At 42.6% G+C, this 15,915-nt stretch overlaps 1 long non-coding RNA gene across 4 annotated transcripts in view; it reads right to left on the bottom strand.

Moving 5' to 3' along the window:
* Positions 1-2,759: 2,759 nt before the first annotated feature.
* Positions 2,760-15,915, bottom strand: part of LOC120095926 (uncharacterized) — a 95,252-nt gene continuing 82,096 nt past the window's right edge. For 2 of the 4 annotated variants that reach the window (XR_005491901.2, XR_005491904.2), the window contains one exon: positions 2,760-15,028. This is a non-coding gene — a long non-coding RNA (uncharacterized LOC120095926). The remainder of the gene's footprint in view (positions 15,029-15,915) is intronic. The other 2 variants (XR_005491902.2, XR_005491903.2) reach the window with 2 other exon arrangements.

Genomic DNA, 15,915 nt, shown 5'->3' with positions numbered 1-15,915 from the left:
CCCTCATAATTAAATTCCTCTAGAGTCAATGCATTTTCTGACTCTACATGTGCCACAGCTTTTCTTCAAACTACAACATGCAGGTTTTGTTGACTGTGAAGACTGCTCTTTATTAAATAGGGTCATATTCTTCTTTCTGCCAAGTCCAAGGATCAGTTCTCTTTGCTCATTGGACCTTGAGGTCCAGCATCATATATGACAGTTACTCTTTCCTTGTCATAGGTTCTGGTCTTTACGTTCCCTTTATGTTGCCCAGTGATGTGGTAGTTAGTCTTGACTGTCAACTTGGTTGAACTGACAGTTATTTAGGATATTAAATTTATTTAGGATGTTTGGCACACTTCCAGTGTGCCTGTGTTGGTGTCACTAAAAGGATAAACTAAAAAGGTAGACATGCCCTAAATATGAATGGCACCTCCAATAGGTTGAGGGCTCCCTAAAAAGGGGAGAAAGAACAAAGTCTACTAAAATGGTGTGTTTTCTGTCCCCCTCCCCTTTCTCATGTCCTTCTTCCCCTCTTCTTCCCTCTTCTTCTCCCCATCCTATTTGCCCCTTGAGTTTCCCTCTCCCCATTTCTCCCTCCTCTTAGTTCTTCTCCCCTACCTCCCTTCCCTTCTCTCTTCTTTCCCTTCACTTTCTATCCCCTCTCCCCTGCTTCTCTTACCTTTTCCTGGATTTTGTGATGTGAGCATCTCTTCCTAATTATGCTCTGTCCTCCATAATTGGCTGAGATCTCTGAAACCATGAGCTAAAACAATTCTTCTTCTTCTTCTTCTTCTTCTTCTTCTTCTTCTTCTTCTTCTTCTTCTTCTTCTTCTTCTTCTTCTTCTTCTTCTTCCTCCTCCTCCTCCTCCTCCTCCTCCTCCTCCTCCTCCTCCTCCTCCTCATCCTCCTTCATTATCTTTTGAGATATATAACTAGCAAAACTGACCGCCATGCAGCTCCCTGATAGTATCATTAGATACAATCCTAGTGTCTGAGGACAGATTGCCTTTGCTCTCCTCAAGTTTCAGGGTATTTCTGCTGATTTTTTGCACCAGAACCTGGCTCTTAGCTCAACCCCTTCTTTGAGTTTTGTCTCTTTTTCAAGGTCACCAGCTTAAGTGTTAAACAGGCTCTGGCTGACCTACAGTTCTTCCTACCTTTTCATCATCCTGCTGATTGTCTTAAAAGGAAACTTGCTGCCTGCTGCTGTGGCGCTCGTCTCCCTCCAGAATGGTTGACGATTCCTTCATGTTTACCATGTGGCAGAGTTTCTGGCACTGAGCACTACTTAAAGAATATGTAACTGAATGAGTGTGAGGCACCAGCTCTGGGAGCATCTAGAAGCAGACGCATGTGTGGTCCCACCTCCTATCGTGTTGGGAAACATAACATTGAGGATGCCCTCTCTGTGTCTTGTTTTTCTGCTTCTATTTCTCCAGAGCCCAGCACAAGCAAATTGAGTAGGAGCTCAGTTAGTGTTTGAATTACTCTTCCTTTTTCCATGACAAAATAGCTCATAGGATCAAGATAGAACAGGCTTATTTGGTTTCATGTTTACAGTTCATCATGGTGGAAAAATGAATGGCAGTGGGATAATGAGGAGGAGGCTTGTTCACTGCATACTGATAGAGTAAATACAGAGAGATGTGGTCAGAATTAGGTAGGACTATAGCCTTAAAAGACCTCCCTTACTCACACTCTAGTTAACATTAACTACGAACCTGACACAGCCTAGAACTGTATGAGAGGAAAGCCCCAATTAAGGAAATGTGTAGATCATATTGGCCTGTGGGCATGTCTTTGAAGGAGTGTCTTGATTGTTAATTGACATAAGAGAGCCCTTTCAAATAGAGCAATGAAAGCAACCATTCAAAACATGAGTGTTTGGAGGTTATTTCTGATTCAAACCATCATAGTGAATATTAATTACATGCACACATGTATGTACAAGTGCATGCATGCATACATGAGTTAATGAATTTCAGAGCCTATTAGTCATAACTCTAGTACGTTGAGGTGCAGTAAGAATATTTGATCAACTCTACCTCAAAAATAAGTGTTCTGACCAATGGGAGAGCAGTCTTCTCGTGAGGAAAACTAAAAGAAGATTCTTAAAGACAGCCTCCATATATGAGAATTGGGCTTTTAAGTTGATCGTGGCCTGACCCCTCACCCCTTATCTCATGCAGCACAAGCTTGTCTGGCCTTAGATACATTTACACATCCTGCCTTAATTTGATTAGCGACAGATGCTATTATCTGAGGAAATCTAAATTGCCTCTTCCTGTGCTAATGAACTACTGTACCAAGTACATGGGGATTTGAGAGCAAGAGAGATTTATTAATGAGTGCCTAATTAAAGGGACAGTTACAGAGTTCTAGGGGAGAGGGAAAGAATGTTTCCATTTCTTATAAAGACTGATCCTTTTTCTTGACAAAATGAAAATGTTTTACATCTAGTTAAGATCTTTAAATGTCACAATTTAGAAGCTGAGTGAAGAGTTGGGTTTAATGGGATGAAATGGAATGCACTGTTCTCTTCCTGGTTAAGGATGAGGACCATCAGCCTTTCTATCACAAGTCTCCCCAGCCCTTCTCACACGAAGCCCTGCTGCTACATCTTTTCAGCTAATGATGCTCTGAGTATCCAGCCCTGAAACAGATGACTTTTCCATGCTATAATAGAAGTGAGCATCTGAGAATCTGGCCCATGTTTGCTCTATGGTGTACACACAAGGTCTTTGTTTTTGTTCTTCTTCCTATTGGTTTTCATTTTGTTGTTGTTGTGGTGGTGGTGGTGGTGGTGGTGGTGGTGGTGGTGGTGGTGGCTGCTTTGTTTTCCTGATACAGTCTCTTGTAGCCTTGAACTGGCAATGCAGTTAAGGATTACCTTGAATTTCTGACCCTTCTGTCTCTATCTCCCAAGCGCTGTGATTACAAGAGTAGATAACTATGCTCAGTTTATGCTATGCTAGGCACTTTGTGCATCCTCAACTCCGCCAGGCATATTATCCCTCTCTGTACATACTGTTCCCTGCCACTCCCCAGAACATAATAGGAATAGATTCACTGATGGATACTTAAACTTTCTTAAACATAAAGACTTATATCTTAGTTACTTTTTACGTACCTGTTTAAAATACCCAGATAAAAGCAACTTGTGGAAGAAAGGACTTATTTTTGCTCACAGTTTGAGGGTACAGCACATCATGTCAGAGAAGTCAGTGATAGGAGTTTGAGGCAGCTGTTTCCACTGCATTAGCAATCAGGAATCTGAAGGAGATGAATTCTGAAGACCAGCTAGCTTAATTAATTAAATAATTAATTAATTGACATACTTATTTAATTTCCAGAATCTCAGCCCTTAGAGTAGTATGACCCACAATTCTTCCTACTCCAAGGGACCTAATCTAAGAGCCCCCTCACAGGCGTTCCCCAAGGCTTATCCCACAGTGTGATACATATATAGTATCAAGATGTCAATCACAATGAAAAAACACATAGTCCCAGTCATGAGTGAGAAGTCTGGCTCGTGAGTACAAGTTGATTTCATTACCTCTAACTGACAGAATGCTTCTATTACCCATTAGCCATCAAGCAGGAAGGCAGTAGCACTCATGTAGGAGAGGAACACAGACATAAATATGTTTCTTAGTCTTGTTGGCTGTTGCTGTGATAAAATACTCTGGCAAATGCAACTTAAGGGAGAAAGGGTTTATTTGGATAGATAGATAGATAGATAGATAGATAGATAGATAGATAGATAGATAGATAGATAGATAGATAGATGGATGGATGGATAGATAGATAGATAGATAGATAATTAGACAGACAGACAGACAGACAAAATATAGATGTATAGCCAAATCACAACTCTGGGCTATACTCCATCATTGCTAGGGAGTCACAAAGATAGAATCTTGAAACAGCTAGCCATATTACTTCTACAGTCAAGAGCAGAAAGCAGCGAATTGATGCATGCATGTTACTGTTCAGCTCCCTTTCTCCCTTCTCATCTACTCCAGATGCCCCAGCCTAGTGAATAGTGCCACTCCATTTGGCGTGTTTTCATATTTTCCCACTAATTAAGATAAAACCTCACAGTTATGCCTACCGGATAACCTAGTCTGGAAAATCCTTCATGGAGACTGCCCAGGTGATTCTAGATTGTGTTGAGTCAATAATTAAAATTTTACCAAGTCCTCTCTAGTGCCAACCTCTGCCTTCTGGATCATCATACTTTAGATACCTAGAGCCTTGTGCTGGAATTGGCATATCCCCTAAAGAAAGAAGGAAAAAGAACCAAACATAAGTGATATATTCTATGCACATCCCTTACTTTGTTCCTTTGTGAAAACTAGATCTATTTCCCTTTTCTCTTGGGACCATAGCTAGAAGCTTCTGGATGTTTCTCCAGCTGACCCCCACCAACTACAATTGTGTTGTATAGATTAATATAGAGTTCTGAACTACTTTGTGGATTGCTTTTCTTTTCCCTGGCCTTTTGGCAGCTGGGGAATTCTGCCTTATTTGATACTATAAAACACAGAGATTCTGTGTTCCCACTTGCAAACTAAAGAGACTCTTGCAAATGGGTATATTTTCCCAGACCTACACAATAGGCTTAATTGCATGGGTTTGCAGTCTAAGCGGAGGTCGTTTGATGACTAGCTGTTTTGTATCATGAAAGTGCACATTAATTATTTAAAAGATGGACTTATAATTATTGTAAGCCTTAAGTAATTACCTATAATTTTGGTAAGGGTTAGAAAAACTGATAGTCTAGCAAATTCAGGTTTTAGTCATTAGTAAGATCATAATTACATTTAAATTGCAAAATGAAAATTATGCAATTTATCTCCCCAATAATGCATAAACATTAGAGTGATTGTGGGTTTTAATGGACGATAAAAACTGGAGCCACGATGGGCAGTCAGGGGCAATTTTAGTCCCTGGCTATTATTTTATATTTTAACTGCCTCTTCCATTGCATGGCCCTGTCCACACGTCTTCAGATTATCCCTTGGGCTATGGCATTGCTCTCAACAGGAAAGCACTGAGTTCTTTGCAAGATAGGAAGGAACTGAATGGGAATGGAAAAACATGATACATCCAAAGAGACAGTAAAATATTTTCATGACATCGAAGGAAAGAACAAACTTCATGGGATAACTGTAAGTATGGGGTGTCCAATACACCCATACTTCAATTTTCATCTGAATGGAATTGTTCTACTCGTTTTAAGGGTGAGGAAACTGAGGCTTACAGAGTAGATGAGACTGGCTTTAGCATCTGATGGTTCGCCTTCCCAGTCTTCATGCATTCAGAAACAAGACGTATTTAATAGCACATAAAAATGTCTGCAGGTTTGGGGGCAGCCTGGGAGATGGTATGGTGGGTAAAGAACTCGCTGTGAGAATGTAAGCATGGATTCTCCAGAAACCACATAAAAGTGAGGCACTAGCAAGAATGCACAAAATGCCGGTGTTCCTACTGAATGGTGGGGGCAGAGGCAAGAGACTCTCTGGGAGATCAGAGGCCACCGAGTCTGGAGAACATGTCAGCAAACAAGAAGAAAGCTTGTCTCAAACACATTAGAAGGTGAGGTGTAACATCGTAAGTCGTCCTCTGGGGTCCAGATATGCATGCACATGCACACACAGCGCCATCTCCCCAACTCTTACTCCATCATTTATGAAGCACCTGTTGCATTGATTACCCTAATCCAAAGAAGCAATTAATACAGACCTGGGGAGATGATTCTATGAGGAAGAGTTTTTGCTGCCCAAATAAAAAGACCTGAGTTTGAATCTCTTGCACCCACATACAGAATTCTGGGCATGAAAATGCATACATATAACTTCAGTACTATGGCCAAAGGGGGGGGGGATCCCTAGGGCTTCCTAACTGCTTGCCTAGCTCCAGGTTCAGTGAATAACCCTATCTAAATATAATAAGGTTGCGCTTGATAGAGCAAGTGACTCAGTATTTCCTCTGGCTTTTGTGTGCACATACCTAGGGACAGGAAACAGTCTATATAATGCACATACACCACATACAAAACCAACCAGACAAAACCTATCCATTCTCACTAAACAAGCATTGCTGTTCAAAGTGTCATGTGACGTTATGACTTCCTCTTTCAGACTGTCATAAGAGAAGACTGGGTACAGACAAGAAGATCAATATTTTCTCTTGCCGTTATCTAATTATGGAATAATGTCAGCTACAAATATTGACTGAACAGCTAATCTTACAAGATGCCTTGCTGGGCAGTAGAGCATCCTGAAGAGTAGGTCCAGTGTATGCTTTGGTCAAGAAGATTTCAGCAATTCGTACTCTGAGGAAATCAACAAGAGGGAAGCCAAACAAGCAAACTAGAGAGACTCAGGACAGAAGGTACAGTAAAAGGAGTCTTTGATTTTAAGAATGCCTTTGTGATGATAAATCTTTTCAGGGATTTATTTTACTATTTATTTATATATTTGGGTATTTGCACATGAGTGTATACTAGTAGAGGCCAGAAGAGGGAGTCAGATCTCTGGGAGCTGAACTTATGAATGGTTGTGAACCACTGGATTTGGGTTCTGAAAGCTAAACCTGAAAGAGAACGGAGCACTATTAACTGCTGAGCAATCTCTCCAGGCCCAATGATGGTTAATCTTGATTGTCAAGTTGATTGGATCTGGAATCAGCTCAAAGATGTGACCTTGAGGTTATTTTGAGAAGGGATTAACTGAGAGAGGCTTTTCACTCAGAATGCATGGTCCATTTTGACAGGTGGCCAGATAAGAAGGGATCTAAGGGAAATATTGTTTGCCTCATTGCCTTTCATTTCTTGCTGGCAAGTACATCTACCTGCTGCTGCTGCTGCTGCTGCTGCTGCCATCCTTCTGACAAAAGACTCCAAGTTCTTCAGCCTTCTACATTTTTTTCTACTTTTGTATGAATTTGCATAGGTTATTTTGTTGTCGCATGCTATGGTGGCATATGTGTGTAGCTGCATGAGTACATGCATGTGGAGGCCTGAGGTTGATGTTGGGAATCACTCTTGAAACTTACTCCTAGATGCAAACCCAAGGGTGGAAGACGTGGCTTGTCTTGCTAACCAGCTTGGTACAGAAATTTCCTGCCTCCACTTTCCAGGGCTGGAATTACAGATGGGCAGCCATTCCATTCCATCATTCACATGGGTCATGGGATGCAAAATTTGGTTCTTATGTTTGAATTGGCAAGCACTCTAGCTACTGCTGAGCTATCTCCATAGGCCCTTCAATCCCCTGATATCTATCTATCTCTCTCTCTCTCTCTCTCTCTCTCTCTCTCTCTCTCTCACCTTGGGCAACACAGTATGGCAATTTCTAGAAGCTCGTTTTGTTAGCCTCTCTATGCTATGCTGATAAAACTAAAACCATTTAGGCAGTCCTCTAGAAACATGGCTTCTCTGATTTCATAGGCTCAAAGTAAGAGGAGGTCTCCACAGCTGTTGCTGCTCCGCAGACCCTTCTATTCTTCTAGTTTTCTATTTTTTATTCCCAGAATACTATCTTCCCTGATAAAAATCAGAAACTCACTTTGCTGTTATCACTGCTTTTGGGATTCCACCAAAGAGAAACTTTCATACTGGTACTGTGCTGGAATAATACAGAGCCTAAATCAGTGCCCTTCTGGGTACCAGCAGGCATGGGCAGAGATAGGGTGGGGAGTGCAAACACAGAATTTAGAAGAGCATGAAAGGCAGTTCTGTGTCTATGTATTCATGTGCGTTGGTATGGATACGGGCACACCATGATATCGGTGTAGTCAGAAGACCATCTTGGCTTTCAGTCTTCATCCTTGCCTTCCTTGTTTGAAACAAAGTCTCTCTCCCTCTCTTTCTTGCTAATGTATACAATAAACAAGCTGACTTGTGAACCTCCAGAGATTTCCTGTCTTCACTCCCCATCTCACGATAGGAGAAACGCTGTCATACAGGTGTGTTGCTGAGTTTAGCTTTTTACATCAGTTCTGAAAATTCAAACTAGGTTATAATACTTTAACAGCAAGTGCTTTACCCACTGAACTACACCTCCACTCTTCAGAGCACTTCTCTTTCTTTTATTTATGTGTGGGGATATCTGTCTGTCTCTCTGTCTCTCTGTCTCTCTGTCTCTCTGTCTCTCTGTCTCTCTGTCTCTCTCTCTCTCTCTCTCTCTCTCTCTCTCTCTCTCTCTCTCTCTCTCTCTGTATGTGTGTGTGTATGTGTGCGCGGGTCTGTGCGTGCATGAGTGTATGGGCACCTTGAGGAGACCAGAAAAGGATTTCTGATGCCCTGGGCTAGAATTACAGGAAGTTGTGAATTTCCTGATACAGATGCTGGTAGTTGTAAGTCAAGAGGAGTAGTATACCTGATATAGATGCTGGTAATTGAAACCCAGTACCTATGCATACATGAGACTTCCCGCAGAATATGTTTCAATTTGGAGGAGATGGATCTTTACTGGTGAGCCATCTTTCTACCTATTCAATTTCAGTTCTTAGTCAGACTTTTCGGCAGGCAAAGGGCCAACTCTCCAGTCCCAAGCGAAATTTGAAATTCATGTTCAGAACACAGCATTGAATGCAGGAGGTGGTTTGATTAGGAAAGTCAAATACTTCAAGAACTTTGTTTCTAACATTTAGAACACTCAAGATAAATATGAATGAGTGTTTGTAAATGACTGTTTAAATGCTAGATATTATGGGAAGTAGCAAACAAATGATTATTTAATGTCTGCTCTTAGAAGTAATTAATTCGTTGATTTCACATTTCAAAGGTCTTCAACTCACATACCAGTAAATCCATCAGATACAACAAATATTAAAGCTGAAATCCATCTAACTTTCAATTCATAACTGGACCTAGTCTGCCTTCAAGATGCTTATAGCACTGCCAGGAACCTACAGCAGGGCAAAATCATCAAACACAAAACACCTTATGATAAAGAGTTGACCACTACTTTAATTAAGGATTTGGTTGGTATTCGGGCCCATTTCAATGAGTTGGGGGAATAGCGGAGTGAACCATCCTTGCCTTTGCATGCGAACGGCACTGAGTCTGATCTCCAGCACTGCAAAATCAAAACAAAAGTTTAATCCTGTTCAAGTGGAAAGCCCATAGACCAGTTGCTCCATGAGCAAAAGAACATGTCAAAACATGGGGCAGAAACATGTGGATGCATGTTACATCTGTAGTCACTGATCTAAGCTTGCAGAAAGGACATTGCTATGTGAGATTTCTCCTAGGAAACTATAAATCCCCATATACTCACCCCAAATAGTGAACCTAGGATAGACCAAGATAACAATTGCACCAAAATCTAATTTAGTAAATAATGGAGTTTTTAATTAGGGTCAATAACATGAGTATAGGTGATGGGCTACTTACAAGAGCTTGTGTGACCCAAACACAGCAGCTGCATCACTGAGAAGCCCTTCCCCCTACGATGACTCAGGAAAGCTGCATCCCTGATCTTTCTACACCACTTGAGGACAATGCAACAGGTCTAAGAACATACTCTCAGAAGCTTGGTCTGGTCAGTTTCTTTGTCCATCAGCTGTTTACATGTCTTCATGAATGTTTCAGCTTCCCCCAGATATGTGATGTTTGTTTACTTCTTGAATCTCATTAGCTGCAGCCTTTCCCCCTTCCAAGGGGGAATATTTCAGTTTGGAGGAAATTGTTCTGCAATAGACATTCCCAGGAAGACAGAGGGATTACAAAATAAAACAGCCTATTTCCAAGAAGAAAGCAAGAAGAGGATGGGTCAATGAAATAAAAGTCGTTTCAAAGTTCATGTCAAGAAGCTCAAGAAGAAGGAAGACCAGCCTGTGGATGTTTCAGTTCTTCTTAGAAGGGGGGACAAAATACTCACAGGATGAAACACAGAGGCAAAATGTGGAGCAGAAACTGAAGGGAAAGCCATCCAGAGACTGCCCCACCTGGGGATTCATCCCATATACAGACACCAAACCCAGACACTATTGCAGATGCCAAGAAGTGCATGCTGATAGAAGCCTGATATAGCTGTCATCTGAGAGGCTCTGCCAGAGCCTGACAAATACAGAGGTAGATGCTCATAGCCAACCATTGGACTGAGAACGGGGTCCCCAATGGAGGAGTTAGAGAAAGGACTGAAGGAGCTGAAGGGGTTTGCAACCCCATAGAAAGAACAACAATATCAACCAACCAGACCCCCCCCCAGAGCTCCCAGGGACTAAACCACCAACACATGAAGATACTTATAGCTTTAGCTGCATATGTAACAGAGGATGGCTTTGTCAGACATCAGTGGGAGGAGAAGCTCTTGGAGGAGGGAGGCAGTAGGTGAGTGGGTAGGGAGCATCCTCATAGAAGCAGAGGGATGGGGGGATAGGATAGGAGGTTGCTGGAGGGAAAACCAACCAGGAAGGGGGATAACATTTGCAATGTAAATAAAGAAAATATCAAATAAAAGAAAAAACTCTTATTTATCCAAAGTAAAGAAAAAGAAAAAAGAAAAAGTCCATGTCATGCCGAGTGACTTGAAATGTGGGCCATCAGATCATGGAGCATGGCAAATGCTAGCCCTGTAGTCTGATCTTTTTCCTGGAGAGAGCAACTGGCACTATTACGTTTAAGAGTGGATGTTGCTATCTGGTCATTCCATCTACTTTTTCACTACCTCCCCCATTAAATCAAACCGCTGCTGATAATAATAAAGGGAGCCCATTAGAGACAAATAAACTCTGTGATTTCATTGCCAATAGAGACCCTGATAGGTAAGATGGACATGAAAATATGACCTGTTTCCTTCAAAGGCATTCAGCTTTTAAGATAATGGCTAATTTTAATTGAGAGCTCATGCAGATACATACACAGCAAGAAACTCAGTGAGGCCAGAACTCAAAGGCTTCCCTTCCCTGAAATACATCCTGATGACCTCCTGACTACACAGGGGTAGTTCAATAGGGGTATCTTGGCCAATCTGACATTTCAAGCTGGTATACTAACTCAACTAACAGATAAACTCTCTCTCTCTCTCTCTCTCTCTCTCTCTCTCTCTCTCTCTCTCTCTCTGTGTGTGTGTGTGTGTGTGTGTGTGTGTGTGTGTGTGTCTTTCCTGTTCTTCCTCCCTCCATCCCTCAGTGTTATGGATCAATTCCAGGGTTTTCATGCATGATATACAAAGGTTCTCCCCGAGTTTCTAATTCTCCTTTAATAAAATATAACTTCCTCTTCTCATCTATTCTCCTCTCCTGTTCTCTCCTCTCTTTCTCTTCCCTTCCTTTCTTTTCTTTTCCCTTCTTGTTTCTATATACCACAGTATAGCCTAGAACTCACTATGGATTCCATACTGGCTTTGAAGCCCTGGTTCTCTAGCCTAGGTCTCTCAAGGGCTGGCATGACTGGTCTGTATCATTACACACCACCGGTCATTCTCTTGAGGATACTTGGCCCCACTTCATTTCCTCTATGGTTCCCTCAATTCACCGAACATTAGAGGACTAGGCAAGAACAGTGTGGGGAGTTCCTGTGGGTAAATCCACACAAGAAGAGTTTTCCAGTTACATTCAACTGCCTGGTACAGGAATAGAGAGATTTCGATGCCATGACCCTGGAGTTTTTCTCATTAAGCCCCCAGAGGCACTACAGGAAGATTTTTGGTTAGATGGTATCCTTGGGCAACCTATAATGTTACTTCTAAGATCAAGATCACATACAAAAATTCCAGAGACAGCCAACATGGGGCTTGGTGGATAAAGGCTCTTGCTGCTAAGCGTGGTGACATGAGTTCAAATCCCAGGAACCACATGGTAAAAGAAGAGAGCATATTTCTCTCTGTCTCTGTATCTCTCTGTCTCTGTATCTCTCCCCTCTAAATGAACAAACAATTCATTCATAAAACTTACATCTATGGGATGTTATTAAAATAGCTCATGATTTGATTACACATGCACCACATGCTTACCATCCATAGAACAGGTGGAACTGTATTTGCTGAAATAAACATTCTCCAAACTATAAATAGCTAGGGTGAATACACGAAATAGCACAATTAAAAACACAAAAAAACAAAAAAACCTCACACTAGGTGGCTAGATAAATGGCTCAGTTTTTAAAGGCTTCAGTTCCACACCCACAGTGGGGTGCTGTGTGCATGTAATCCTGCTTTTGATGAGGCAGTCAGTGGAACACTTGGTACTTACTTAGTGGGTCCCAAGAAAAATGAGAGCCGTCGTCTCAAAAGACAAGAGAGAGGGTGTCTGAACAGTAAAGCTAGGTTTGACTTCCATGTAAATATCTCTCTCTCTCTCTCTCTCTCTCTCTCTCTCTCTCTCTCTCTCCACCTCTCTCTCCACCTCTCTCTCTCCATCTCTCTCTCTCCATCTCTCTCTCTCCACCTCTCTCTCCACCTCTCTCTCTCCATCTCTCTCTCCATCTCTCTCTCTCTCTCTCCACCTCTCTCTCTCCACCTCTCTCTCTCCACCTCTCTCTCCACCTCTCTCTCTCCATCTCTCTCTCTCTCTCTCTCTCTCTCTCTCTCTCTCTCACACACACACACACACACACACACACAACTTTATTTCCTTTTTCTTTTTTTAATTAATTTTTTAACGTATTCACATCCCACTCACTGCCCATCTCCAGGTCACCCCTTCCCACAATCCTTTCTGCATTCCCCCTCCCCTTCTCTGAGTGGGTGGAATACCCACGCCCACCCCCTGCTATCCACTGACCCTGGGACTTCAAGTTCTCTTCGAGGCTAAGTGTTTCCTCTTCCAGATTTTCCCCTACAACTCTGGTGCTATTTGGTCATCTGTGGCTACAGAAAAGTGTTTTTCCCATTAACAAATTCAAGGCAGACAAGCAGGCGATGAAGAAGATAAAATGGGAGGCAAGGGCAACCTCTTCTTTTTTTGCTTTTCGACATGCATTTTCCGACTTCCATTTGAGTGTAGGTTGTCTGGCGTATTTGAAAAGCTCACTTCAAAGGAAATCATAAGAACTTGTTGCAGGAGAAATGGAGAGGCTTTTCCAATTTCCCAACTTCAATAAATTGCTTCTTGGCCACATCTCTGAAAGTCACTCTGGACAGGAAATTGACAGAGATGGTTCATTTCGGGGGCAGGGGGTATGAAAATACCACTGAACTGGGGCAAGGATATCACTGGGACAGAAGTCCCTTCAGCAACTGGATCCAAGATCCTAAAGCTTCATTTACAAAGAACGTGGGAATTGCGGTCCAGGAATCTGCCCTTGTGACGTGTGAGCAGGGGGTACACATACAGTTTCCTAGCCTCCGCTAAGCATTGCATTTTCCTTTTTAAACTTTATTTTACTTAGGTATTATTTCACTGTGTGTATGGTGTGTGCACATGTATATATGTGCCTGTCATGGCATATATGTAGAGGTCAGAGAATAACTTTGTGAAGTTAGTTTTCTTCTTCTAGCCTTATGTGGGTTCAGGGGGATCAATCTCAAGTTCTCAGGCTTGGCAGCAAGCTCCTTTACCCACCGAGCTGGCCCTATATATGAGATGATACTTTCAAGTGAAGAATAAGCTGCCGTATAATATACGGTATTGTTATAAATAAGACCGTATTCATTGCCGTTTCATGGCTAGGACAAAAATGCCTGACTAACACACCTTAAAGAAGGAGGGGTTCCTTTTTGCTAATTATTTAAGAGGTGTTACAGGCCACCACATTGGGGGATGAGGGAAGGCATGGCAGGACTTGGAAGTGGCTGGTCACATTGCATTAAGGAGGAGGCGGAGAAGAGAGCAAGTGAGGACTTATATAAAACCCCAGTGCCTACCTCCAGTGACCCACTTCCTCATGTGAGGGTTCAGCCCACAGCCCGACGGTCACTTGTAGGCCAGTACTCACTGTAACACAGCATCATGCAAAAGAAATATGTGCATGCTATTGCAAGCTACAGGTGAAGGTTGGGAACTACTAGATGTAACAATGATATAACCCAAGGTAATTCTTCAACCAGAGAAGCCCAAAGATTCTGCACCCAAAGGTTCTGCAACTAGCTAAAGCGACATCGCCAGCCAGGAACTGGGTCTACAAATGCATAAAGCTGTGGGAGATATTTCGCACGCAAACCACAACAAATACCTCCCTGCTTCTGCTACTGATTAGCTTGTATACTGAATGGGCACCCTCAGTGTCTTCTAATGCCACTATCCAGGGGACCATTCTCCCCAAATCTTTTAGCTCTGATGAGTCGTTTGACTCCTGATACCCATATCTCAGGCTCACTTTCCTATTATGACAGGCCTAGAATTTTTTTTTTCAATTGTCAGGCCATCTATGTGTCCAGCCTGTTTCTTTACTGGTCTGTGTTTTTTCACCTAACATCTCTACTCACCCTGATCCTTATTTGGGGGGATCATTGCAATAAACCAAATTCCCTCAAAGAACATGAGTTTATTTGTTTGGTTCCTGGATATTTAAGTATTATGCAAAAAAAATTGTGCGAAAAAAAAAACTCCTTATTACATATTGAGTCATATACAACAATGTATTCTATGCAGATTCATGCCAACTGCCCTCCCCACTCTTGTTTGAGTAAAGTGAAATTACCTTGGTATCAATCTCAGCTTCATTTATGCCTGCCCTCTTGTACCAAACGTAACAGAATTAGGGAGGTAGCAAGTTAGGCATTTGTGAGGAAGGCACTGGGTAAGTACCTTTCCAGATACCACATCCTTGGTATTGGATGCGTATGGTCAGCTGTGGGAACATAGACAGGTCTTGGTTGCTAGGGCACAGCTTCCTGAGAGGCAGCACTAACTCTGACAGTTTGTCTTCTAGCTGGCACTGTAATTGAGTCATCCCAGAGCGATTCCACCAATCTGTAACGTCAGATGCTGCCGGACGACAAGATCTGTGGTAAGAGTGGACTGCCCAGGCACCAGCTTACCTTTCTTCTCTGCCTGGGGAATGCATCCTTTGGTCAGAAGCAATGTCGTATGAGACAGTGAATAATGCATTCGCTTGACAGATGACAGTGCCGGTTGAGCCCGGGGCCTGGAAGCAAAAGTGAAAATCATACTCAAAACAACGGTCTGTTCCAGTGAGAATAAATGGCAGAGGCCTGTTAACAGGAATGGACCAGTGTCATCAAGCTACCTCCAGGTGTCTGCATGAATTCCTTCTGTGGTTCGTGTGTGTGCGCATGTGTGCATGCACGTGTGTGTGTGTGTGTGTGTGTGTGTGTGTGTGTGTGTGTGTGTGCAAGAGTGCCCATAGGTGCCAAAGATCAATGCTGTATATCTTTCCCCATTGCTGTGCATCTTGTGTTTTGAAGCTGAGTCTCTCAGTAGAGCTAGCAAATTCCCATTTGGCTAGACAGGGTGTCCAGTGAGCCCTGGAGATTCACCTGTCCCCATGCCCCAGTACTGAAATTACAGGTATGCGCCTTCACACTCAGAAGTTTAGCATTGGTTCTGGGGGACTGAGCTGACACTCCCAGGACTGCAGATCAAGTGTTTCATCTACTTCTCTGCCCCTTTATTGTGTCGAACATGGCCCTCCAAACAAAACAGCCACCGCCTCTGTCAAATAAGCTGTGCCTTCTTGCAAGACACTATCTTGGTCAAGCAGGTTTGTAGACTGTTAACATTCCCTCAAGGGAGAAGCAGATGGGAAAGGTCATTCAACCCTCACCTGAGTTTCTAGCCATTCTTCCCAGTGGGTTTGTGTGTAGTTCTGCCATAATTGCAAGGGGCCTCTGGGTCTAGGAAGGGCTAGAATATATAATGTAGTCTCGGGAGTTGACTTCAAGAGGGCTCCATCTATGGGACTATGGGGAAGTCACAATACGTGCCAGGCAAAGAGTTATTGTAGCCTCCTTGAGGTCCGCCATGTTCCTCATTCGTGTTCTGTAAGAAAGTCCAATACACTTTTGGCTCCCC

Source organism: Rattus norvegicus, chromosome 12 (assembly GCF_036323735.1).
Source record: "Rattus norvegicus strain BN/NHsdMcwi chromosome 12, GRCr8, whole genome shotgun sequence".
NCBI classification, from domain to species: Eukaryota; Metazoa; Chordata; class Mammalia; order Rodentia; family Muridae; genus Rattus; species Rattus norvegicus.
This window is presented reverse-complemented; position numbering and strand designations above follow the sequence as displayed.